The sequence below is a fragment of the Mustela lutreola genome, chromosome 9, assembly GCF_030435805.1.
Source record: "Mustela lutreola isolate mMusLut2 chromosome 9, mMusLut2.pri, whole genome shotgun sequence".
Classification (NCBI taxonomy): domain Eukaryota; kingdom Metazoa; phylum Chordata; class Mammalia; order Carnivora; family Mustelidae; genus Mustela; species Mustela lutreola.
Genome location: NC_081298.1, coordinates 115155118 through 115179805, shown reverse-complemented (window position 1 = coordinate 115179805; position 24688 = coordinate 115155118). Strand labels below are relative to the sequence as shown.

Below are 24688 nucleotides of genomic sequence, written 5' to 3'. Positions count from 1 at the left end.
ATGAATAGTGTTAAAATATAATATTGACAGGGGGCACCTGGGTGGCTCAGTTGGTTAAGCATCGGCCTTCAGCTCAGGTCATGATCCTAGGGTCCTGGAATCAAGCCCCACATCAGGATCCCTGCTCAATAGGGAGCCTGCTTTTCCCTCTCCCTGCTTGTGCACCCTCTCTCTCTTTGTCAAAAATATCTTTAAAAAAAAAAATCTAATATTTACAAAGGTGTGTTATGAAAACATAGCCTCTCTATAATACCCTCATTTTTATCAAAGACACCCAAATATTAACTTATTTGCAAAATAAGTCTCATTCCCAAAAAATAAAAACAAAAATTAAAAAACCTCCCAAACTCAGCCTGATTATTTACATACGTGAAACAATAATGGTTGACCATACAGGCTTTTTAAACTTTGCTTTGCTGGAAGTTTTCATAAGGAATCCCTAGAATGAACTTTTAAAAATCTCTTGAGGCGAGAAGCCAAGCCAAATCTGGCTTGGGAAGCCAAAACTTCCTATCTGATTTCATCTGCAATACTTATAGATTTGGATGAATTCCTTTCTTCTTGAGATTGCAACATATTCTGAGTTCCCTGCACCTATCAGGAAGTGATAGGCTTACCTGGTAAGTCTGCTGGGGACTCTGTAAGCAAAGTCACCATGACAATATTTCCAAGGGGCCTTGTGGGCTCCCTAAAGTCAACCTTAGTTTCTTAAAGCTGTCTGTTTATATCTGAGACTATGACATTCCAGCCAAAGCCTTGGTGACATATCCAAGATTTCCAACTGTGCCCTGTCATAAAGAGAACAGATTCTTACTGAACTTAGGCAAATAAATTTATTGACATAAAATGTAAGACTACTCACTGAGAGTTTCTGAATTCTGGTGGGTTCAAGTAGTAAAATAAAATAAACGTTCCAATTTATTCATGAAAGTCTATTTTATCAGATTGCTGTCAGCCTAAGAGAAAAAGTTTTCTTCAATCTAGAAAAAGCAGGATTTTTAAAAAGTCAGTGATGTTTCAAACAAAAAGTCATAAAAATTATAATTATCCTCCTTAGTATAATCAGGCCCTATGTAGACTATTAATTCTTGTTTTGCTTAAATCCAGTTTTTTGACTAGTTCTGGATTTTTTTTTTTTTTAAATCTAGTTCAGCTTTATGGTCTTGAGATTGTCAGAAACCTGTACTCAGAGTTCTTTCCATGTACCTCCCTGAAGATAAAGCACATCTGCAGGAAGCTTTTATAAAAGCATTTGAGTAAAAGTATAACCGTCAGGAAATAATAAAAGATTCAAAAATGGCCACAGTTAAAGATCTGATTAGAGTTCATCACAATGCAACTGACAAGGAAATTTGGTTAGTTTTGTGATGCACAACAGGTCAAGATAATAACATCCCAGGACATGAGGTTTCTAGGCATTTCATATACTTTGTAGAACACTGATTTAAAATACACACACCCTGATTTTAATAATATATCTACATAAATGTCAACTAACTGGCTTTACTATTACTTATTAGACAATGCTTCCCATGTAATTTAACGCACCAAATGTGCCTAATTATTTTAATTTCTCAAAAACTTGTTTTTGAAGAGTTCCAGGGGCCCTCTGCAAGGTTCAGTTAGATTGTGGTCAAAAACTCATTTTAGAATTCAATTTTTGGGAAACATAACAAGAAATACCAATCAAAATTGATTAAATAGGATCCCAAATCCCTATGAAACAATATCAAATGATCTCTGTAAACAAAATGACAATAAAAGGTTTCAAACAGGTAACATAGCTGTGAGCAAAATTTAGCTCTTTTAATAAACACCAAGACTCCATTTTCTTAAGTAATCAAAGACCTCATAAATTTAGGAGACTATTTGGGCAATACAGATCATCGTGTTTTAGGCAGATAACTTAAAAGAGAAAGAAAATCTTTGTTTCCAGTTTCTCTTTAAGCACAGACACATAGTTTAAGAAAATTCTGTCTTTTTCACAAAGAGAAGAGAAAATCTTACTTTTGCTCCAGTGTATTTTTGATATTAAAATTAATTTAGTTACTTCAACTTATCTTAATCTTAGCCAGTACTGACCGTGCACAAGATTTTATTCCAAAGAGTCTTTTTCCGTAAACCTTCTGTAACTTTTCTTTTTTACATTCAGATTTTGCCCTAAGTTTTCCCTCCAGTCTCACTTTAGGACAAAATTACTTTCTTTTCCTTCAACAAAGATGTGCGCTTTTTTTTTTTCCCTACCAAAACCACATACCTTACCTTCCTTGCATACAGAATTATCTCCTTTAACTCCAGTAGTCTTAATTACATTTATTAGAATTCTTCATGCTTAGAAACCTTAATTTTTAGTGAAAACTAAATAGTAAGAAATTGTGAATTGTCTGCTCTATCAGAATTTTTCAGATTGGCAAAGTTATGAATGCATTTCATAATTATTTTTATAATTATAATTATATATAAATATAAATATAATTCATAATATTTCATAAAAATGAGCTTTTTCATAATATAATCTGTTGATAAAGCATAAAACATGTTTACAAGCAGACCCCAATTTTTTTTTAAAGATGTTATTTATTTATTTGACAGAGATCACAAATAGACAGAGAGGCAGGCAGAGAGAGAAGGGGAAGCAGGTTCCCCACTTGAGCAGGGAGCCCGATGCGGGGCTCGATTCCATGACCCTGGGATCATGACCTGAGCCGAAGGCAGAGGCTTTAACCCACTGAGCCACCCAGGTGCTGCAACAGACCCAAATTTATCTTGAGTTTCTCTGTAATAAGACAAAAGTAGGTACGTTATTTTCAGCATTTAATGTTCATTATTTAACCTCATTTGGAAATTATCTGAATAATCAAGGAATTTAACTTTACTCACCATTTAACTTAGCAACAAGTTTAGGCTACCAAAGATTTCAGAAGTCATTTAAGAGTTAGCCTACAAACTTTTCTTTGGCAAGAGAGTTAACATGAACTTATCTGACTTCTAGTAAACACAAGCAGAATAAAAGTTTTATACTGAATGCTGATTAAAGATATGTCTATTTTAATTAAACCAGCAACCTTATATTAACTTTCGTTTCAGACATTTTCCCAAATCACAGGAACTTGAAAAACACTGAGGTTAGTTTCTAGCTTTCTGAATGTTAAATTGCCCAATCCTTACAAGTGTTTGTCTTCCAACTAACTAAAATAGACCTCTTTTACAGATTAATTTTAGCAGTACCATCCAGAGACAGAGAAAATATTTCACATTTACAACCTACAACACACAAAAATACAAACACAACATGCAAACAAAATCTTTTACAGCTTTTGCTTTTTTACTGATATTTGTGGAGAGAAATTTATAGGCCCAGTTTCCAAATATTTCCCTCTCCACCTCTGTGGCCCCACAAAAGATTTCTCCCTGAAGTTTCTATTTCAAAGAAGGGCTCTTAGGTTCTAGAAAAGGAAGGTTGGGGGGAAGTAGTTTAGTCACAAAGACACAGAGAAAGTACCCAAGTTCCCCCTCCCCCGCCAAGTGGATATTTGGAACAGATCTATTCTCAGATGCGCTGGAGTTTGGACATTAGAGTCTTTTTAGCAATTTGGATTTTAAAATAGCTTCTTCCCTATTCCCCTGCTCCCTCTTTCCTTCAATCTCAGGAGATAATGGTCTGTGTTCATATTTCAAAGACATGATAAGATTTATAATTTCAAGGGACAAAGGAGGAATGTAAAAAAAAAAAAAAATTCCCTAGAGATTCAGGATAGTTGCTATTTAAAATTTGCCTTTTTTTTTTTTTTTTTAAAGTACAGGATAATTTTGTTTCAGTATCTTGCTCTTTTATAACACCCATAAATATTTTGAGAACAGGTGAGCTTTAGAGGTTGGTAAAATATAGGTGGGCTTTGTCTTGTTTCTAAATTGCATTTCTGGTTTTGGAGAGATCTGTAAAATAATGATTGTCCCTAATTCCCCAAAGATCAAATTACAGCCTGAATAGTGAAGGACTGGCCCACCTTTTAAGCTAAATTTGCTTCTCTTTATCAGGGAGACTTTTAAGTAAAATGGAAACCAAAAAATTTATGCCTCTATAGTCTATATAAAACATTTTAACAAAATCCTTTTTTCTGGTATGCCATTAACTTTGGCTTCTACTAACCCTGATTACTGGCCGTTTGCAGATCATTTGTAGGAAGGCCTATAAGAAATTCTGGTCCTGTTTCTTCTTGTGAAGAGAACATAGTGTAAATATAGTCAAGTATTCTTTTGTAATTTGGCTCTAAATTTGGTAGTATCTTCTAGATATTAGATGTAAAAGGGCTTCACAGTTTTAAAAAATCTGCTGCTGTCCGGGAGACATGAATTCTTCTGTGATAAGCCGTCTAGGATACACCAGCAAAGGACTTTGTGTAGGAATGCCTGAAGCAGTCAGATCCTGATTAGGGAGCCCTGGAAAGCAGGAACAAAGGGAGCCTTATTGCCGGTCTCAGGAGCTTTTGTTAAATTCCTTTTCTGGCTTTCAGCATTTCCAGGAGCAACCTGTATACTTGAAACCTAGAGATTAGGCCAGGGTGCTGCTCTCTGTAAATCTTATAGGGAAAGGGAAGTTAAAACAGGCAGATGAGATTTTTAAGAAGGGGAGTTTATGTTGGATATGGATATTTATTTTTAAGTCTTAAACCTAATTTCTGTTTCTTTTTTTTAAATTTTATCAAAGGAGTCCTTACAACTAGTCAGACTAGTCATTATACTAATAAGACAATTGGAGCTCTTCCTTTTATAAATATATATAAAATTATATATATTTACACATTTAATTTAATGTTTATTTTAGATATTAAAGATTTAATATGTGTTTTATAATAATTTTATGAATAAAATTTTATATTTATTTATATTTAATTTATATGTTTATTTTTATATAGCCTAAATATAACCAACTTAAAGGATCCATTGCCCTGTTGCTGGTGAGTAGGATCTATTAATAGCAACTTTAACTAGTAAGCCTTCTAATGGCTTAACCGAGGATGCAGGAGGTGTCTGGAGAGGGCAGAGACGATGCAGCCTCCATGACCCAAACGTTTACTCCTGAAAGTAGTCTCCGAAGCAAAAGCTTTCACTGCAGAGGCAGGAAGAACTGTGGAGTAAGAACAGTGTCCCCCCAGATTGTGAGCCACCTCCAGCCATAGACCTGCTCAGCCGTGACACTGAGCAGGTGCTACAGGAATGGGACTTTCCAGCACCAACAAGCAACGAAGGTTGAGATGACGAAGGTCCCCGTAGGCGGGTGCCTGTCACGACAAACTCCATGGCTGGACAGAGAGAAAGAGACTGAAGACCCAGTCTATCTGATTGGCCACCAAGGTATAGCCCTGTTCATGTGTTCTTTGGATGGTGGAGATCAAAGAGAATGTTCTCACTGGTCACAGAGCCAAGCTCTTAGAACATACAACAGGACGAAAGGAAAAATCTCATCCAGTGTATGCACATGACCAGCTTTATCTAAGCCTTGGGTCTCCTGGAGCTGAACTACCACCTACCAGAGATATACCACAGGCGGGGGTTTTGTGATATTTTCCAGTGTACCTCATTGCACGCTCATTTTGTTCATGGGTGACCTTGTGTCAATCTAACCTGTTCCATGATCAACTGAGTCTAACACCTCTTCTTGAGGTGGCAAGTGCTCTCATGATGTTTAAGTGCTCAACCCATATCCACCATTTTGAGGCTTTGGCTAAGGTGTACCTTAGCAACAGCCTTTACCTCACATGCCCATTGGCCCACAGCAGAGTTCGTAGGACAAATAATGTAAAAGACACAGGCAAAAGAAAACAAAGACAGTCTCTGGGAGGAAACGGATCAGCAGCCAAAGAGTACCCTATCAAATTTAACCAGAGTCATTTAGTCCAAGGAACTAGTTTCACTAACACTTTCTCCTGCTCATCTAAATTTAGGAAGAGAGAAAAAGGACTCATCTCATCATTCTCACTTCGTCAGACTCTGCACATAGAGATTCCAGGAGAAAGTAAGAAATCTTGTTTTCTGCCAGCTGTGAGTCAGATGTCCTGGGATCTCTCAGCAGCAGTGTCAGGGAGAAGGGTGCCCTGATCTTTTATGACATCCACAAACATTTTGAGAAAAATAGGTGAGTTTGGGAGATGGGTAAGGATAGGTGGGCTTTGACTTGTTTCTAAATTGTTAAAGTACCCCGCTGACTATGTCAACTGTCAGAGAACAGAAAATCCTATCCCGATCCTATCTCTGTCAGAGAACAGATAATCCTGTCCTATCCTAAGTCCAAGGTCCTTCTAGCTGGACTAAGAATCAAGCTGACATGAGACAAGATTAACAGGAGAAAATCAAATTTCATAGTGTACTAACAGGGAATACACACAAACATGGAAATTCCAAAAACAGGCAGGCAAAATGAGGTATATATGTCCTCCTGAACTAAGGAGATGGGGGTAGGGGTTTGGGACTTAAAAAAAAAAAAAAAAATCATAGGGCAGTAAGAAAAAGAGCAGATGTTTGGTAATTAGATATTGGCCCTGCTCTACAGATGGGTCACTCAGATAAAAATTATCTCTGGTAATAACCATTCTTCTGGGAAAGATTTCTAATTTAGATTCTTCTGTGTAGTTAAGGGAGAGGCAAAAAGTTTCTCTGGAGCTCACAAGGTCTTGACTGCTTTCAGCTCAAAATAATCTTCATACCAATGTGACTGGTCCCTAGAGTAATAATAGCATCAACCACTCCCTTGGTGCCCAGTAGGCTTAAATCTCCTGGGATAATTAGCTTAGAAAATTCATGAGTCAAGATGTCCATACAGTGGGCCCCACGAAGTCTAAAGAGGAGGGATGGATAAAGCCGAAAGCCAATAGACTAAGTGTGTGTACATGCAGAAACATTCATCACTGTGCCTATTTGTAAAAATAATTTATACATATACAAACATATTTTTTCCTACACATTTAGTCCAAATGTTTGTTAAGATATCTGAAAACTACTCCAGACCAAAGCCCACCCCATCTTATTTTTACCTTAAAGGCAGTGTTATAGAGATACCCAAATGATCCAAGAAGAAGATCTTAAATACACAAGGATTTCCTAATTTTTTCCCTTTTTTAAAAAAAGATTTTATACATTTATTTGAGAGAGAAAGAGCAAGAGAGTACAAGCAGCAGGAGAGGTAGAGGGAGAGGGAGAAGCAGGCTTCCCACTGAGCAGGGAGCCCTATGAGGGGCTCGATCCCAGCACCCTGGGATCATGACCTGAGCTGAAGGCAGATGCTTAACAGACTGAGCCACCGGGGGACCTCAAGGATTCCCTAATTTATCACTGCATGCATGATGTAAATAATCACCCAGAGTGCTGAGTTGGATAATGTCCTTTTAACTGAATTATAAGTTAATTCAGGATGGGGGTGTTAGATTTCAAACATTAGTGGCAGCAAACTGTAGAAGAAAAGCAGAATGCTATAATTCATGACCTAGAAAGAAGAGTAACAACTTCTAATTTCCACTCATCCTTGGTGTCATATGATAAGTTTCAGAAACTCACTTAAAATTGAGAAAATAAGCTATTCCTAATTATACTCAAGTAAGGAAATAGTTCATTTATGACTCTAAGAAGATTAGAGAATCTTTAGTGTGTTTGTTTAGAAACTATGCCAAAATTTTCTTCGGAGGCATAAACCTGGTTTTCCCTTTCCCTTAAAAAAAAAAAAAAAAACTTTAGTAAAACCGTACGTGTGTGTGTGTATACACATGCACATATTTAAAGATTTATTTATTTATTTTAGAGAGAAAGAGAGTGAATGCACATGCAGAGCAGGGTGGAGAGGCAGAGGGAGAGGGAGAGAGAGAATCTTAAGCAGACTCCACACAGCATAGGGCCTGATGTGGGGTTTGATCATGATCTGAGCTGAAATCAAGAATTGGATGCTTAACTGACTGAATCACCCAGGTGCCCCAAGCCAAACATATTAAAAAGGGGGGGGGCAGCTTCAAGTGCAATTACTCCATTCAGAGATCTTGACAATGAACTCACCCTGCTCTGAGTGTGAGATTTTTGTACTTTATGGCACATGACTCTGGAACAGAGACTTTGTCATACTCACTCACCATTCTTTTTCCTCAGTGCTTGGCACCTAGTAGGCATTCAATAAGTGTTCATTGAATGAGTAGATAAATGATATGACAATCTGTATTTATTTCTTTTTGGGCTGTCTTTGTCAATTTTTGGTATTGACTTTATGTGTCCATTACTGAGAAGGAGAAGGGGTGGGGGAGGAAGAAGATGGGTTTTAAGGGCCAAGCACTGAGCCCTGGGGTGGTCCAGTTGTTCAGAGCCCATGTGGAGGGGAAGGTACTGCAAAAAAAAAAACCTGACCAGAAGCCTGTAAGTTAGAACAGAAACCAGAAGAGTATATTATCATAGAAGTTGGGATGGTTGGGTATTTCCAGGAGAGTGGTTGGCTGTAGACACTGCCTCTACTGCTGGAACTCAAGTAAGTCAAGGACCAAGATGTGCCCTTCAGATGTGGCAACATGAAAGGAATCTGTGATCTAGACAAGAACAGTTGGAGTGAGTAGTAGGGACTCACCGGGAGAGCATGGAGAGGGGATGGACAGTGAGCAGTTTGTGGTGAAGAGTGTGAACCACTTGTTCCAGAGGGAAGGGAACCTAAGAGAAGTGGAGTGAAGGCTAGAGGGGCCATGGGCTCAAGAGTGGAGTTTTGTTTTATTTATTTTTATTTTTGATTTGTTTGTATTTTAAGATGGGAGATGAGTTTCTTGTATGCTGTTGGCAACGATCCAGGAGAGAGAAGATAGAGATGATGATGATGATGTAGGAAGGAAAGGGGATGTTACAGGAGAAAAGTCCTGGAGCAGTTGGGCAAATGTGGTTCGAGTAAGGTGTTGATCCTGGTTAGCCACATGGGCTCTGCCACAGTGAAAGAGAAAAACAGAGAAAATGGGGCTCCAGTACACAGTGTATGTGGCAGGGATTGGGGGTACACTGATTTGGGGGTGGATAGATAAGTGTGTTGTTCTCTATGGTTTCTTCTTCTTCTTCTTCTTCTTCTTCTTCTCCTCCTTCTTCTTCTTTTTTTAGGTAGGAAACCAGGATATCAGTTGGACATGGGGGTGGGGGAGGGATGCTGTAGGGTTAAGAAGAAATGAAACCAATTTAAAGAATCATCTTGTAAAGTAGGAAAGCCAACTAGGTGGGAACGTGTGGTAGGATTGCAGTGCCGAGTGTCCATTTGAGTTCTATTTTCATGAATTTGAACTGTGACAGATTTGGGGATTTTCCCAATAGTCATGGTGGAAATAAAAATTGTTGCCACTCTTCTGGAGAGCAGTATCTTTTGATCCAGCAATCCCCTTCTAGGAATTCATCCTAAAGATAGATGACAAGTTTGCAAAGAGGTATATACAAAGATGTTCAACAAAGTATAATTGATAGAAAATAATTGGAAAGTACCTAAATATTTAACAATAAGGGATCGGATAAATAAATTATGAGATATCCAAGGGATATTTTGCAGCTGTTGAAGACTAAGTCTACACTTGTTGATATGGATAGAGAGTCAAGACGAGTTACGACTGAGAATAGAAAATTGCAGCTTTCAAAGAGGCGCATTGAGTAAAACCTGATGTGTTGAACTCTGACACAGTTGCTACAGAGTTCTCGGCTGATCCCACAGGGTGGACAGGAAGCTGGGATGGCCCTTTCATGGTGTCTGGAATCAAAGCAAGGGCCCAGGGAAGGAGTGAAACCTTGGCTGAGGAAGAGCCCTTCAACGGGGAGCAGTTCCCAGTGGGGCACTCAGCAGCTGACACTCCCCACAGCTGAGGGAGCAGGGAGTTTCTCTGTCCTGAGGGGACCTCTGGGGGAGAACACCATAGCATCCACAGGAGGCCTACAGTTCCCAGGCTTTAGGTAGAGGTAACTGTAATGTCTGTTGTGTGTTCCTCTTTGGGCTACTGGGAGGAGCTAAGGAGATAATCCATAAGAAGTTGCTCTTTCAACTGTAACAACTACCAATGGAGGTGTTTTCTTAATCATCATTACCTGCTGTTCTATCCTGCCTCAGTCATCTTCACTGGGTCTGAAGGATCACATTTTCTCTTTCTCCCAAGCTTTATTCTTGGGTCACTGACACAGGGAAAAAAATAAGATGAAAAAGCAGGGTAGAATTCTAAAAAAGAAAAGGTCCTGTGCTTTTCTGCCTGGCTTCTGTACAATCCTCAGTGGGTCCTGTCAGGAGCTTGTTCCTTCCTCTTGTCCGGCAGGTGGACATCCTCTCCCCGGCCAGGGTCGGGATCTGAGTAGGCTTGGGGAATGACCCTGGGAAGGTCCTCCCACCTTCTTCCACCACTGAGACACAGGCCCATGGATTATCTTGGAAAGATAGGAGAGAAAGGAAAAGCCACTCAGGGCAACCACATTTCACAGTAGCAAGAGGAAGTTGTAAGGGAAAAACTTAAAGCCAAAGTGAAAATCTGAAGAGAGGCCACAGATACCTTTCTTGTGGAGAGTCATACAAGGGGAAAGCAGAGAAAATGGAGACAAAATATTTTCCTGACTTTTTCTACAGAGGATTTTGTTTTCCTGTGAAGCTTGTAAACATCTCTTGAAAGAATGTGTGTGGTCACACAAGTTGAAGGGCTGAACAAATTACGTCCTTGATTCCAGATGGTTTTAAATGGTAGCAGAGAGGAAGAGGACCGGTGGAGGCTCCCCACCCACACCACAGGCCTCCCATTCTCCTCTCCCTGGGCCCCTAGTTTGAAAAGAGCTACTAGGGCTGCTTTTCAGACCCAAGAAATGCCTGCAGGCTGACTGACAGGCATTCAGGAATTAAAGGTTTGTATTTCCCCCAGTGCTACAAGCCCTCAACACCCCCCTCCCCTTCCAGACTCTGAACTACTCAGAAATTCTCAAACGATAGATCACGGGGCTCCTAGAAAACAAAAGAGCACAAATGAGAGAGAAAAACCACTGTGGGTCCCAGGAAAGAAGGGAAAGGTCTCTGTCTGCAGAAACACACAAGAAAGAGAACACAGCCCTGCTAAGTGCCCTCAGCTGCCAATGAAATGCTGTGTCATGGGATTTTGAGGGTTATAGGGCCAAACAGTGATCTCATCATCTTTACTTGTGCCTTGAGCCAAGTTTATGAGTAGGCTTATCCTGATTGTAGTTGAAGTATCTGGCTGGGTGCATCCAGACATGGGTTCCTAGACGAGAACTGAAAATCATGAGAATGTGGGGGAACACTCACAATACACCCTTAACTGAAAATGGCTTAATAGTACATCATTAACATAAACCAAACAGTACATTGGGTAGGATCCCAATTTTGAAAAACAAAATAAAGAACTCTCAATATGCCAAGTGAAAAGATGGGAGTGCCAGATATAAAATGTTCAAGTGTTTCTCTTGGTGATGGGATTCTTTTCTTCCTCCTACTTGGCGGTGTCTTCTGATTTTTTTTCCCCTACAGTGGTCATACATTTTTACTGTCTTCTGAGAAAGAGGCACAAGTATAGTTTGGTCAGAGGAGCTGGAGCTGGTTATGTAGTTGTGAACACTTCACAAATGCACAAGCACATGCATACACAGTATAATAGATGGGGGAGTGTGTGCACGCTCATGCCCACGTGTGCCCCAAGGGTCTAGGCCACTCCTTCCATCTCAACCAGAATCCTTTGTGTCTCTGGTGAAGACACAAACTGCTCAAACCCTATGTAAGCTTCTGGAGAGATGACCTTCTGGAATGGAACCCCCAGGCTTCTAACAAGAGTTCCTGGCAGGTGGCCATTGCCAGTGTAGGGATAATAGGACCACAGGGACCATGGACTCGGTCTCCGCCATCACTCTCTGGGTGGGAGAGGGAAGAGGAGAGGACCATAGTTTGCTGGCTTGCAGCTTTGCTCGGACGCCCTTTGGCAGAAGGATTCACGCATGCTGCCACGTTCTATAGGATTAGAGAGGACACCTCCAGAGAGGTGAACCCGAAAATTGCTGAGCTCCAGGGACAGGAAAGAGACTCTGCCAGAAGAAGCACCCGCAGGCCATTGGCACTCAGCTGAAAGAGGAAATGGATGAAGTGCCTGATTCTCCAGCTTTATGTTCCCATCCCCACTTTCAGAGGTTCTGGATTTCCTCTGACAGTAACAGCTTCCTGTCCTCACAGAGTAATACTACCCCTTTTCTCTAAGGCAGTTTAAACAGAGCAGTGTATTAGGTGAAGGTTCATAGTCTCCCGTGCCCCCTTCCTTTCCCGTCCTATTGGCCCTTCTCCCAGTCTATTGTTGTTCTCATTATGAAAGCCCATAAATCCTTAGCTGCCAGGGCATCGTCTTCGGGGTTTAACTCTACCACCACCACATACCTGTAAATGATTAATAACCAGCATTTGGCTAATAAGTAACATTCAGATCTGATATTAATAACAGATTTTTAAAGCTAGACACAGCTGGTGACGATTTAGTGACACCGGGTCACCTTCATTTTTTATGTGTTAGCTTGGAGGAGAGACTGAACACTGCCAGATGTCACCAAACTACAACACAAAACAAGACTTAAAACCCAAATGTAACTGTGTCTGAGGAGAGGAACCTGGAGACTGTGTGTGTGTGTGTGTATGTGCACAAGAGATTCCTGCTCATCTCACATGTCATCTTCTGAGACCCTGTGGGTTGATCTCATCGATGATGACTTTCCACAGCTCTTCACATCCCTAGAGCAAATACATTTTCTTGTAAGGGCTCACTGGTTGGCCATGAGTCAGAAATTAAGAATGCCATGGAAAAGTTGGGGAGAATTGGTTCCTCAGTAGTGACGCATCAAGCAGCATTCCTGACCAGCCATGTTTGTTCAGCCATATTGAATAGCTTACAAAATACTAAGTACTTCCAGGGGCTGGGGTTACAAGAAGAAAAATTTTGTCTTCCTAGGGCTTCGTGTGTGTGTGTGTGTGTGTGTGTGTGTGTGTGTGTGTTGGGAGTTTGTGGGGGGTGGGGTACCCTGAACAGAAATTCCATTCTGACCCGTTCTAGTTACAAGTGGATGTTTGACCTTGCTCAGCTGTGGCAGATGGCTCTGGGGCTCAAGCCCATCCTAGCACAGACATCTTTCTTCTAGCTCTTATCCCAGTAGGCACTGGAATTCTTTCTTCAGTCAGAGAAGGGAGTTCCTTTTTTGTTGGCTTTTTCCAGCCCATACTCTTACGCGCAGTCCAACAGGAAACCTCCCCTGACCTCACTGTTCACATGGGACTTACTTTAGGTTAGGCCAAACTTTCCATTTCCATCTCTCAAACTGGCTCATACTCATGGACTGGCTGCTTCTTGAGAAACTCATCTTCTCCTTGTCCTCAGTGTGATAGTGGCTTTGCAACCATCTTTCAAAGTTTTTCCTCATCATGCCCTCTTTATCATAAATAAAGATCCAGAAATGTCTTTATGTATATTAAATATGTAACATATAGAAAGGGACGTCTGGGGCACCTGGGCGCCTGCCTTCAGCTCAGGTCATGATCCCAGGGTTCTGGGATCGAGCCCCGCATCCGGCTCCCTGCTCAGCGGAAAGCCTGCTTCTCCCTCTCCCATTCCCGCTGCCTGTGTTCCCCTCTCTCACTGTGTATCTTTCTGTCAAATAAATAAAATCTTGAAAAAAAAAAAAGAAAGAAAGAAAGAAAGAGACTCCTATCTTCACTGAAAATAAAAAGCTATAGGAATGATGTATCTAGTCCATTTGACTACAAATGCTGACCTCCTGGAACACTAGGGAGTAGGGACAGGCAGGGGAAGATCCCAGCACAGACCCATTACCTTTTAGGCAGTCCACAGTTTTTCTGTTTGCAATTCAAAGCCCCTGCAGAATGACTGACAGTGTGAATTACTTTCCTCTTTTGAAGACAGAAAGAGACCCCTCTTTAGCAAGATCAGAGAGTTCACAAATTGCTGCCCAAATTCCCTCTTTTAATCCATGTCGACTCCTATCCAGCATCTCCAAAGACCACTGGTCTGCTGCCAGAGGGACCACCACTGCCAGGAATAAATGCCTTCCTCTTTCTCACTCTGCTTCCTTCTTCATAGATCAGCACCCCTGTCTTCCCTTTCCATGTGCTTTCTCTTCCTTCTCTTAGGAAAGAATGTGATATTTGGTGGCATGTTGTCAGACATCAGCATTCTAATTATAGCTCCATCACTATCAAGCTGGGTGTGCTGGGGAACAGTCTTGTAACCAATAAGGGATGACAAATTTCACTGTGCAATTTAGTTCCTCAAATCACTTCATCATTCTGACTCTTTTCCATTTAACCAGATGCTTTGTCAGAAATTCTAATTTAAGGGGCACTTGGGTGGCTCAGTGGGTTAAAGCCTCTGCCTTCAGTTCAGGTCATGATCCCAGGGTCCTGGGATCGAGCCCCACATCGGGCTCTCTGCTCTGAAGGGAGTCTGCTTCCCCTTCTCTCTCTCTGCCTGCCTCTCTGCCTACTTGTGATCTCTGTCTGTCAAATAAACAAATAAAATCTTAAAAAAAAAAAAAAGAAATTCTAATTTAACCATTTGAAAGGCTAAGGATAAGAGATTAACAAAACCCTTTCCCTTTTGGCACAAACATTTGACGTTTGGTTAACTTTGTTGCTCTGCTTCTGGGGAAACCTGATAAAAGAAAGTAAGCATGGCCCTGATTGTAAACTCTATCCAGACTGGGACAACTGTAAATACAGACTGGAAGCCATACCTTTGGGTGTCCCATAGGGCAGTGACTCTTGTAACTGGTATGACATCATAGGGACAACAGAAGTTATGTCCATGGAATATGGGGCTTCCTATACAGGGTGACCCACATCCTTCTAGCATGAGTCTCATCTCTTCACACCGGAGTCGTCATCTGGGGGCCAAAGAGAATAGCTTCTGACCTCAATATGGATGGCTTTGTGGTCTGCTGCAAGGTCCTGAAGAAAAGCAATGCCATCTGTGTCCTGCTGACACCCTCTGCATCCTGGCCTGTGCCTCCTTTTGAGTCTACTGGTTGGTGCCCGTGGGGCAAGGCAGTCTCATGAGTCTGCACAGTTGGCAGAACCTTAGAAGACCTCCTGGCAGACATGGAGGGTGAGGTTTGACTCTAGTGGTTTGAACAAGAGCCTTTGCCTGTGAAGCTGTCTGCATGAACCCACAGTCCAGTCATCTGATTTTTCTTAATTGCCATTTTTTTTTTAACAAATTAAAAGATAACACTGATGTAAAAATGGACAGATTCCTCTTAAGGACATTACACTAAATCAAAGAAACCAGTCATAGAAGCTTAATATTGTAAGATTCCATTTATACAAGGGACCTAGAGACACACAGTGGAAGGTGGTGGTGGAGGCGTGCTGGCAGAGGAGAGAATGGAGAGCTGTTTAATGGCATAGAGTTCTGGTTTTGTAAGATGAGAGTTCTGGAGACTGGTTATGCGACAATGTGAATGTACTTAATGCACTTAGAAATGGTTAAGATGGTCAATTTTATGTGATGTGTATTTGACCACCATTAAAAGAAAAATTTGACAGCATCCTCAGAACATCACCCTTAAATCATATTTTCAATGATTGGGCTTATGCTAGTTATTTCCAAATTTTACTATAAGTAGAATAGGAAAATTTTTGTCATCTTCCCAATACTGTCTTCCAATTTTGGTAAAAAATCATATATATTTCATTTATCATTTGACTAACTGACCGCTTCAGCCATCCGTTACCACAGTGGGCTCCCATATAAGTGGGTACAATGACCCTTACTAACAGAAGATGCCACCTAGGGGTCATTGTGGAACTATAGGCAGCCAGGCAGAGAAGTAAGGGCTCCCCCAGGCCTCCCCACTCCTTGAAGGGAAGAAGCACCTGAAAAGGGAGCCAGAACTAAGCACAGCCCATTCCCCACCATCCATCCAGTTAGTATAGTTTCCAAGATCTTGCTGCTATGAAAAGAAAGATCTCCCAGTATTTACAGTACTTGAGGCTAGAATAAATAATCTTTTATGGATAGAGTACTGAAATCTTGCTAATAAAAGCTTCAACTCTTAATCTTCTATTATTCTCTTAAGACAATACAGTATCTCCAGAGCAAATAAAGCTAAAAATTCTTACACAAACTCTTGTGCCCACTTAGGAATGAGATAGAGTAGTTTGGGAGAATGGCCAAACGATTTTGCATTTGGTACATTTGCGACAAGCCTGTATTGTATTATGGAATCCCCAGGTCACAGAACAAATCAACAGCTTGAGAGACCAGCTGGTTTAGAGACCACCTGAGACCAATAGTTCTCAGTCATTATAGTGACCCAGCTCCCTTTGACATTTTGATACAAAATGAGAGGCTTTTGTCCCACGAAAGGCTATTTTACACAAAACTCTGAAAATATTTTTAAAGTATTCATAGATGCCCAACCTCTACCCCAAAGTTCGTCACAGATTGAAGATTCCTGTGTTGGGTCCGTTATCAAAGGAATGAGACTGAGACAAAGTTACGTGAAGCCTTATTCTGTGCCAAGCATTAGAAGTTAGACTGACCGGCCAGGTCCGCCTCCAAAGAGAGCGATGCCCCTTGGTCTTACAGGCTAGTTTTTATAGGGCACAATCGCAGACATCACATATGTGGCTTTGGCTGATTGGGTGTCTCCTACCTGTGTGTTTTAGTAATGGCTACCTGGAACCGATACTGGTAACTGCTGCGTTTATTAAACAACAAAATGGCCTTGTTTTAGGTATGTGTTATGGTAATAGTTACCTAGAACTGATATAAAAAAATGGCCTTGTTTTAGGTATGTGTTTTAGCAACTGTTACCTGGAACTGATATCAATAACTGTTGAGGCATTTGTTAAACAACAAAATGTCTACCTAGGCAACATGGAGTCACTATGGCTAAGTAGGCCCAGGCAGGTCCTAGGAGGTTAACACGTTTTAACGTGGAATTGACCCCAACATCCCACCCCTTTTCTTTGGAGATTAGTCAATTAGTGCTGGAATTAGGATGGGAACCGCAGGTTTTGTCCGTTTTATTCCTGCAATAAGATGTTGGAATCCCTCAGGTCCTGTATAAGATGACAGTAAGTAGTCCCTTTCAATGAGACTTCAAGTTTTTCACTCGGTGGCGGCGTATCCAAACCAAGTCTTTGGGTTGGTAAGGATGTGGTTTTAGCTCCATTTCCATCTCAGTGTAGGCAGTTCAGATCCCTGCATGGGTTCTTCTTAAGACAGATTGTAGTCCTGTAGTGGCTGGAATACAGACTGATCAGTCATTTTTGTTAGGGTAACCTTTTGTAGCCATGGGCAGAGTGGAGGGGGTCTCCCGAACATTATTTTAAATGGGGTAACCTTGTTTAAGTAGGGTGTACATTGTGCCCTAAGGAGGGCGAAGGGAAGGAGATCCACCCATCCACAGCCAGTTTTCAGAATTAACTTCATCAAGGTTTGTTGTTGTTGTTGTTGTTTTAAGAGTCTGGTTCATTTTCTCTACTTGTCCGGAACTCTGGGGCCGGTAGGCACAGTGTAGTTTTCAGTTAGTGCCCACAGCCTTGGCCAATGCCTGTGAGACTGAACTCACAAATGCAGGGCTGTTGTTTGACCCAATTGCAAGAGGTAACCCAAACCTAGGGATTATTTTTTTTTAGTAGTTTTTGGCTACTATTGCTGCCACTTTATGTTTGGCAGAAAAAGTTTTTACTGAAAAGTAAAAAGGTATCTACAAAAACTAGCATTTTTTATTTTATTTTTGTAAAATCCACTTCCCAATAAACTCCTGGGTTTTTACCTCTTTTTCTTTTTTTTTTTTTCCATCCTAGTTTTCCCGCGTTTACTGCCTGACATTGAGTACATCTATCAACTATATCCTGAGCCATACGCCCTAATTTAGATACCTGAAATTGTTTGCCCATGAGTTCCTTAAGTTTGTGTGTCCCTAAATGAGTGCCCTGATGTATTTGGCTTATTAATTAATTAATTAATTAATTATTTTTTTTTTTAGTCTTCGAGGAAGGATTAACTTTTTTGTCCTGGTCTTAGCTCAATCCCCTTTATATTTAATTTAGTCCATTTTTGTAAATATTTTAAATCTTCCTCTGAATAATCTGGTTTTTCTGGTAGGTCTGGAGCCGGGAGTGTAACCAGTTCTTGAGCCATTTTTCTGGTTGTTTGCTTTGCTGTTTGATCTGCTAATTGGTTTTCTTTTCTTTTCTTCTCTCTCTCTTTTTTTTTTTAATTGGTTTTCTTTTAAATCCAGATCAGTCCCCTTTTGGTGTCCCAGGCAATGCATAACGGCTACCTCTTTCGGGTCCCAAATAGTCTGGAGGAGAGCCAGTATTTTGTTTTGTTTTGTTTTTTTATTTCTTTTTCTTCTGCTGTTAATAGGCCCCTTTCTTTATAAATAGCCCCATATATATGGAGAGCAGCAAAGACAAACCTGCTGTTCCTATACATGTGTGGCAGGGCTGCTTTTCAGAGTTCCTGCTCAGGAGAACCCATCGCAGCCCCGACCATACCTCTTTTCATCTGCCCCCGTCTGTGAACAGAGTCATCTCCACATCCGGGAGGGGAGTGTCTCTGAGATCCCCCCTTATTCCTGTGACCTGGGTTAGGACCTCCCCGCAGTTGTGTGGGTGGGGCGGGAGTATTGGTTGATTACCTGTTTCCTGGACTCAGACAGTGAACTCACTCCTTCTTGGAGATCAAAGACTAAATAAGTGGCTTGTCCCCCGCAAGCATGACTCATAGTATCCTCAGCGGCTATTAGCAAGTACTGTGGTCAGTCAGCTCCTCTGGCAGCAACGTGGCTGGATTTAGCACCGCTGGGGACCGGAAAGTCACTTTCAGTTCATTGAGGAGGAGGGCCTGATACCCCGTCACTCGGGCCTTTGTTCTTGTCCAGGTGAGCTGGCCTTGGAACACTTTCTGTGGATTGGACCACTCAAAAGCAAAGAGGGGCTGAGACTCCCTTGTATCCTTGAGATCTCAGACAGTATACATAGTTTTCTTGGGGCTCAGGAGGGAGAGTAGGGTATAGGGGTTAGGCACCATCGGATGGATATCTTCAACTCATTTGTTAACTTCCTGCAAGTCCTGAATGGGTCAGTCCTCCCCAGTTTCAGCCTTTTGACGGGAAGCAAAGGTGTGTTCTATGGAGATCCCTTCCTTTGCTTCCCGGGGTAAGGAGTACTGCCGGACGCGAATAGCCGTAGGCCAAATTTAAAGTCCTTTTTATTGTTTATTTATGTCTTTTTGCGCCATTTGCCTCTTGTACCCAGACTTCCTCTTCAGATAATTTTCCCATAGGCTCTAGTAATGATGAAAATTGGGCTCCCGTGTCCACCAAAAATCAATTGATTTTCCCTTCACGTCAATTTTTCCCCAAGGTTCAGGGAGAGGCTCTGAACCATGGCCCCTTCAGTCTCTGGTGGCCAGCACTGCCGTCTTTTTTTGGGGACACTCCTTGACCCAGTGTCCTCTTTCCTTGCAGTAAGCACACTGATCTGAAGCTAAGGCTTCCTACCAGCTTTCTCTGTACTTAGGCTTTTCTTTCCATTGACCATCTTTTACCTGCCTTTTTCCTTTCCATTGAGCTCTTTTCCTTTGTTTCCTCCCCACCTCATGTAATCCCAAAACTTCAACCATTTTTTTAGTTTGTTTTTCATCTTCTGTGTATCTCTGTTGTTAAACACCTTTTCTGCTATTCCCACTAACTCAGTCAAATTCTTTCCTTCAAATCCTCAATTTTCTGAAGTTTTCTCCTTATATCTGGGGCTGACTGACTGGCAAAGGCAAGATTTATTGCCCTCTGATTTTTGGGGCGCCTCGGGGTCGATTGGGCTATACATTTTATAGGCTTCCATAAGACTTTTTAGAAAAGCCCCTGGAGACTCATCCTTACCTTGAGTCACCGCACTAATTTTAGATAAATTTATGGGTCTCCTTGCAGTCACATGGAGGCCTCCCAGCAGAGCCTGGTGGTAGAAATATAGACCCTCCTTACCTTTATCAGAGTTTGGGTTCCAGTCAGGGGGTTCCTTTGGGCAAGAGTTCTTCATTTGCCAGGGATTGAGGTCCCATGTTAGTAATTCTGGTTTAGTTTGAATGTAGTTTTAGTTAGTTCTGGAAAATTTTATTCATTTCAGTTTCAGGATTTCAACATATCAAAGACCTGTATTTGTCCTGGAAGTCTCCCATATGAATTTTATTTAAGGCAGAATTTATTTTGTAAGAGATTTAAAATAATTATAAATGACATAAATTCAGAATAGATATGGTTTTACAGTTTAACTGGCAAGAAAATCAGGTTACTTCTGTGACACATAACATTTTAATAATTACAATATCAAGTGATGACCTTATCAAAAGGTTAAAACTTTAGGAAATGCATAGAATTTCTATAATAGTTATAGCATTTACCCATATGTAACCCAAGGTTTATCATTGGTTTAGCAGTACTTTTTGAGTAATTAGCATACCAAGGAAAAGCCTTATGAGTCAAAGAGATCTCACTTACAATTTAAGTCTTGTTGACAATTGCTAAAATTTAAGTTTTGGGGTGCCTGGGTGGCTCAGTGGGTTAAGCCACTGCCTTTGGCTCAGGTCATGATCCCAGGGTCCTGGGATTGAGTCCCGCATCGGGCTCTCTGCTCAGCAGGGAGCCTGTTTCCTCCTCTCTCTCTCTGCCTGCCTCTCTGCCTACTTGTGATCTCTCTGTCAAATAAATAAATAAAATCTTTAAAAAAAAATACTGTCTATTCCCATTTGTACAGCCCATTTTATTTTAAAGATTTTATTTATGGGCGCCTGGGTGGCTCAGTGGGTTAAGCCTCTGCCTTTGGCTCAAGTCATGATCTCAGGATCCTGGGATCGAGGCCCGCATTGGGCTCTCTGCTCGTTGGGGAGCCTGCTTCTCCTCTTTCTCTCTCTCTGCCTGCCTCTCTGCCTACTTGTGATCTCTCTCTGTCAAATAAATAAATAAATTCTAAAAAAAAAGGATTACGGATAAAACAAAATATAGAAACTGGCTTCTCTGGGCAGGCAAAGAGAAAACCATTTATACTCTCTCCTTAACAGCAGATCAATTAATCTAAGAAAAGTTTGTTTTTTGAACAAAGAGAAAGTAGATTTTTTATACCAGTGTTTTCTTAGTTTACATAATAGTCAAAATTTACTTGAGTGGATCACCAATATAGATTTGCCATGACACAGGGCTTTAGTCTTTTATTTCTTAAGAACAGAAACATTTTATAGGAAAAGATTTATTAGTCTTTTTTTTTTTTTGTGAATACATCCATCAAAACTGATCTAATATGGTTAAATTTCCAACATATTTCATTATTTTCTTTCAAACCTATAAACCAAGGCAAATAAAGGTCACTTTTCCCAAGCCTTTTATGACTTCCTAAATACCCTCAAGTTTAGTTTTTATTATTTTCTTTTAAGTTCTGGTGCAACCAGATATTTTTATTTTAAGACAAAACTACTTACTCTCTTAGGCCCTCTTTTCCTGTGTGTGTACAGTTTTTCTAAGCTTACTATCAGTTATCAGCCAACAGCCTTTCTTCTGTTTTTTAGACAACATTAAAACTTATAATAAAAACCTTAACTGCATTTTTCTTTTGGTAGTCTAGAATACATGGAGTCATTTCATGTGTATTTATCATTCTGATGTGCTACATTTTAAAATTCATTTTAATTTTAGTCTGTCCTGAACATACCTAAAATTTCTTTTTTGAAGATTTTTCTTCATAAACTTTTTACAACTTTTTTGCATCTAGGTTTTGTCCCAAGCCATTTTTTTAAAAATAATTATCTTATTTAGGACAAAATTACCTTTTATCTTTAGCAAAATGTATTTTTTTAATGTATTTCCTACTTTTTACATATAGGGTGGTTTTCATCAGTCTTAGTTACAGTTAGTAAAATTTTTTATTCTTAGAAACACTTTAGTCTCTAGTGATGGCTAAGTATTAACCAATTGTGAACAGTTACAACAGAATTCTGTAGATGGCAAATTTATGAATCAGTTAAGCACAAAACATGTTTACCAACAGATTTAAATATTTTTAGGTTTTTTTGCAATAAGAAGTAAGAATTACTGGAACCTGGTTCCAGTAATTAATGCTTTAGTATTTTATCCCATTTGGTTAAGACCTAGATGTCCAGCAAATTTAATTCCATTTGTCATCCAAGTAAACCTTTAGTGTTTCAGGTTACTAAAGACTTTGAAAGCTATTTTAACAATTACCCATTAAAACTTTGAGACAGACAATTAATCACCAGTTCAGTTATTTCTTTGCTAACAGATTTTAACAAATAACATGAGCTTATTTGACCTTCAGTAAACTTTGACTGAAGTTTCACATTTACTGCTGTAACTTTAAAGACATGTCTGTCTTTTTTTTTTTTTTTAAAGATTTTATTTGTTTATTTGACAGACAGAGATCACAAGTAGACAGAGAGGCAGGCAGAAAGAGAGAGAGGGAAGCAGGCTCCCTGCTGAGCAGAGCACCCGATGCGGGACTCAATCCCAGGACCCTAAGATCATGACCCGAGCCGAAGGCAGCGGCTCAACCCACTGAGCCACCCAGGTGCCCCAAGACATGTCTTTCTTAATTAAAACAACAAACTTAATTTAAATACTGATTTATGTTTCACCTGGACCCACTCCACTTCTAATGTTTACCTGAGACATGGGTGGGAAGATCTGGAGTGGGGGTGTTAGGTCCAGGGGGTGCTCTTCTTGTTTCCCGACAGTGAAGAGAGAGGGAGCCATGGTGCAGGAAGCACCGAAGATGGTCTAGAGACCAGTTATACAGGCTGCACCCAAGCTGGTGCAGAAACAGAAGGGGGAGACAGAAGAACAAAGTGCTGCCAGAGGGCAGAGAAAGGAATCCCAGTTTTAGAGCTCATCAGCTCCAAGAGAGGAGCAGATGCCATGCTTTCCTGCCAGCAAGGGAGAGGGGCTAGGCAGGCCAGGTCGGGCCAGAGAAGGCAAGGAACCTCCCCAAAACAAAGGGAGTTTTGGCAGCTGCTTGGGAATATTCCTTAAAGTCTTTGTCTCGAGTTAGACCAACCACAGTTGGCTCCAGTTATAGCCATTAACACAAAAAATGAGCAAGGGAGAAGTCCCACATCTATTAGGAGGAACGGAGAGATAAAAGTCAGAGTCCCCTTACTCTCTGCTTTTCCCATTTCTTCAAACACAACAAACAACACAACAGACAACAAAAAGACAAGACACAGACAACCACAGACCCAGTGGCCCTTACCCAGAACCTGCCGCTGGTGGGGATTTTCTTGGTCCCCTAGAAACAAGTAACAAAACAGACAACAAAAAGACAAGACAAAGACACACAGATCCAGTGGCCCTCACCCACTGGTGGGGGTTTTCCCGGCCCCCTACAGACCCAGATGACCGCCTGGGGGAGCTTGGACCCCAGACCAGAAGAGGGATGGAGCATCCCTGCATCCACTCCAGCCCTGGGGAGCATGGCTGTGTCCAGCTTCTCCCCAGTGGGCCATACCCTGGAGCTCCAAAATCAGACAGACCGGATCTCACAGAATATGGAGATCTTACCTCTGGAGGCTTTTCCCAGAAATTCTGATGCTGGCTCAGTTCTCGCTGTTTGATCCTGGACGAGCCCCCATATGTTGGATCCGTTATCAAAGGAACGAGACTGAGACAAAGTTACGCGAAGCTTTATTCTATGCTAAGCATTAGAAGTTAGACTGACCCGCCAGGGAAACGAGGCTGAGACAAAGTGAGAGTTATGTAAAGCTTTATTCTATGCCAAGCATTAGAAGTCAGACTGATCGGCCAGGGCCACCTCCAAAGAGAGCGATGCCCCTTGGTCTTACAGGCTAGTTTTTATAGGGCACAATCGCAGACATCTACATATGTGGCTTTGGCTGTTTGGATGTCTCCTACCTGTGTGTTTTAGTAACAGTTACCTGGAACCGATACTAGTAACTGCTGAGGCATTTATTAAACAAAAAAATGGCCTTGTTTTAGGTATGTGTTTTAGTAATAGTTACCTAGAACTGATATAAAAAAATGGACTTGTTTTAGGTGTGTGTTTTAGCAACCGTTACTTGGAACTGATATCAATAACTGTTGAGGCATTTATTAAACAACAAAATGTCTACCTAGGCAACATGGAGTCACTATGGCTAAGTAGGCCCAGGCAGTCCCTAGGGGTTTAACATGTTTTAACATGGAATCGACCCCAACACCTGCTCTAGTCCCACTCTGTGATTTGGAAGTCGGGTTTCTGAGGTATGCCACACAGGAAGAAGCAGCCTGGCAGAGCTGCAGGCTGGATGGAGATGTGGTCCCACACACAATGTGGTGTGGTGTCAGAGCCTATCCTGGTAAATGCCTCCCAGGAGTGCACGTGTTCTCTGTAGAGGAGGGGCTGGGAGGGTGAAGACAGAATGGGAGGACCCATTCAGAGTCAGAAACCATGAAAAACAACCATTGTTTTACTGGCTAGAGAGGAAGAGGGATGTGAGTAGGTGGCAATCCAGGAATAGTCAGAAGGAGAATGGACAATGACCCATGGGAATAGAGATGACAAACGTGGGGAATGTGGCAGCAGCATGGACTGTGAATACAATCAGAATATAAGACAAGTAATAGTTAAAGTAGCAGAAGGGCTACAAAAGAG

General features: G+C 41.1%; 1 long non-coding RNA gene across 1 annotated transcript; it reads right to left on the bottom strand.

The window, feature by feature from the left end:
- Positions 1–2557: 2557 nt before the first annotated feature.
- LOC131840516 (uncharacterized) lies at positions 2558–24533 on the bottom strand. The gene is made up of 2 exons (XR_009357389.1): positions 23599–24533; positions 2558–2776 (listed from the first exon to the last, which is right to left on the bottom strand). It is a non-coding gene; the product is annotated as an uncharacterized LOC131840516 (long non-coding RNA).
- Between the last annotated feature and the right edge of the window lie 155 nt (positions 24534–24688).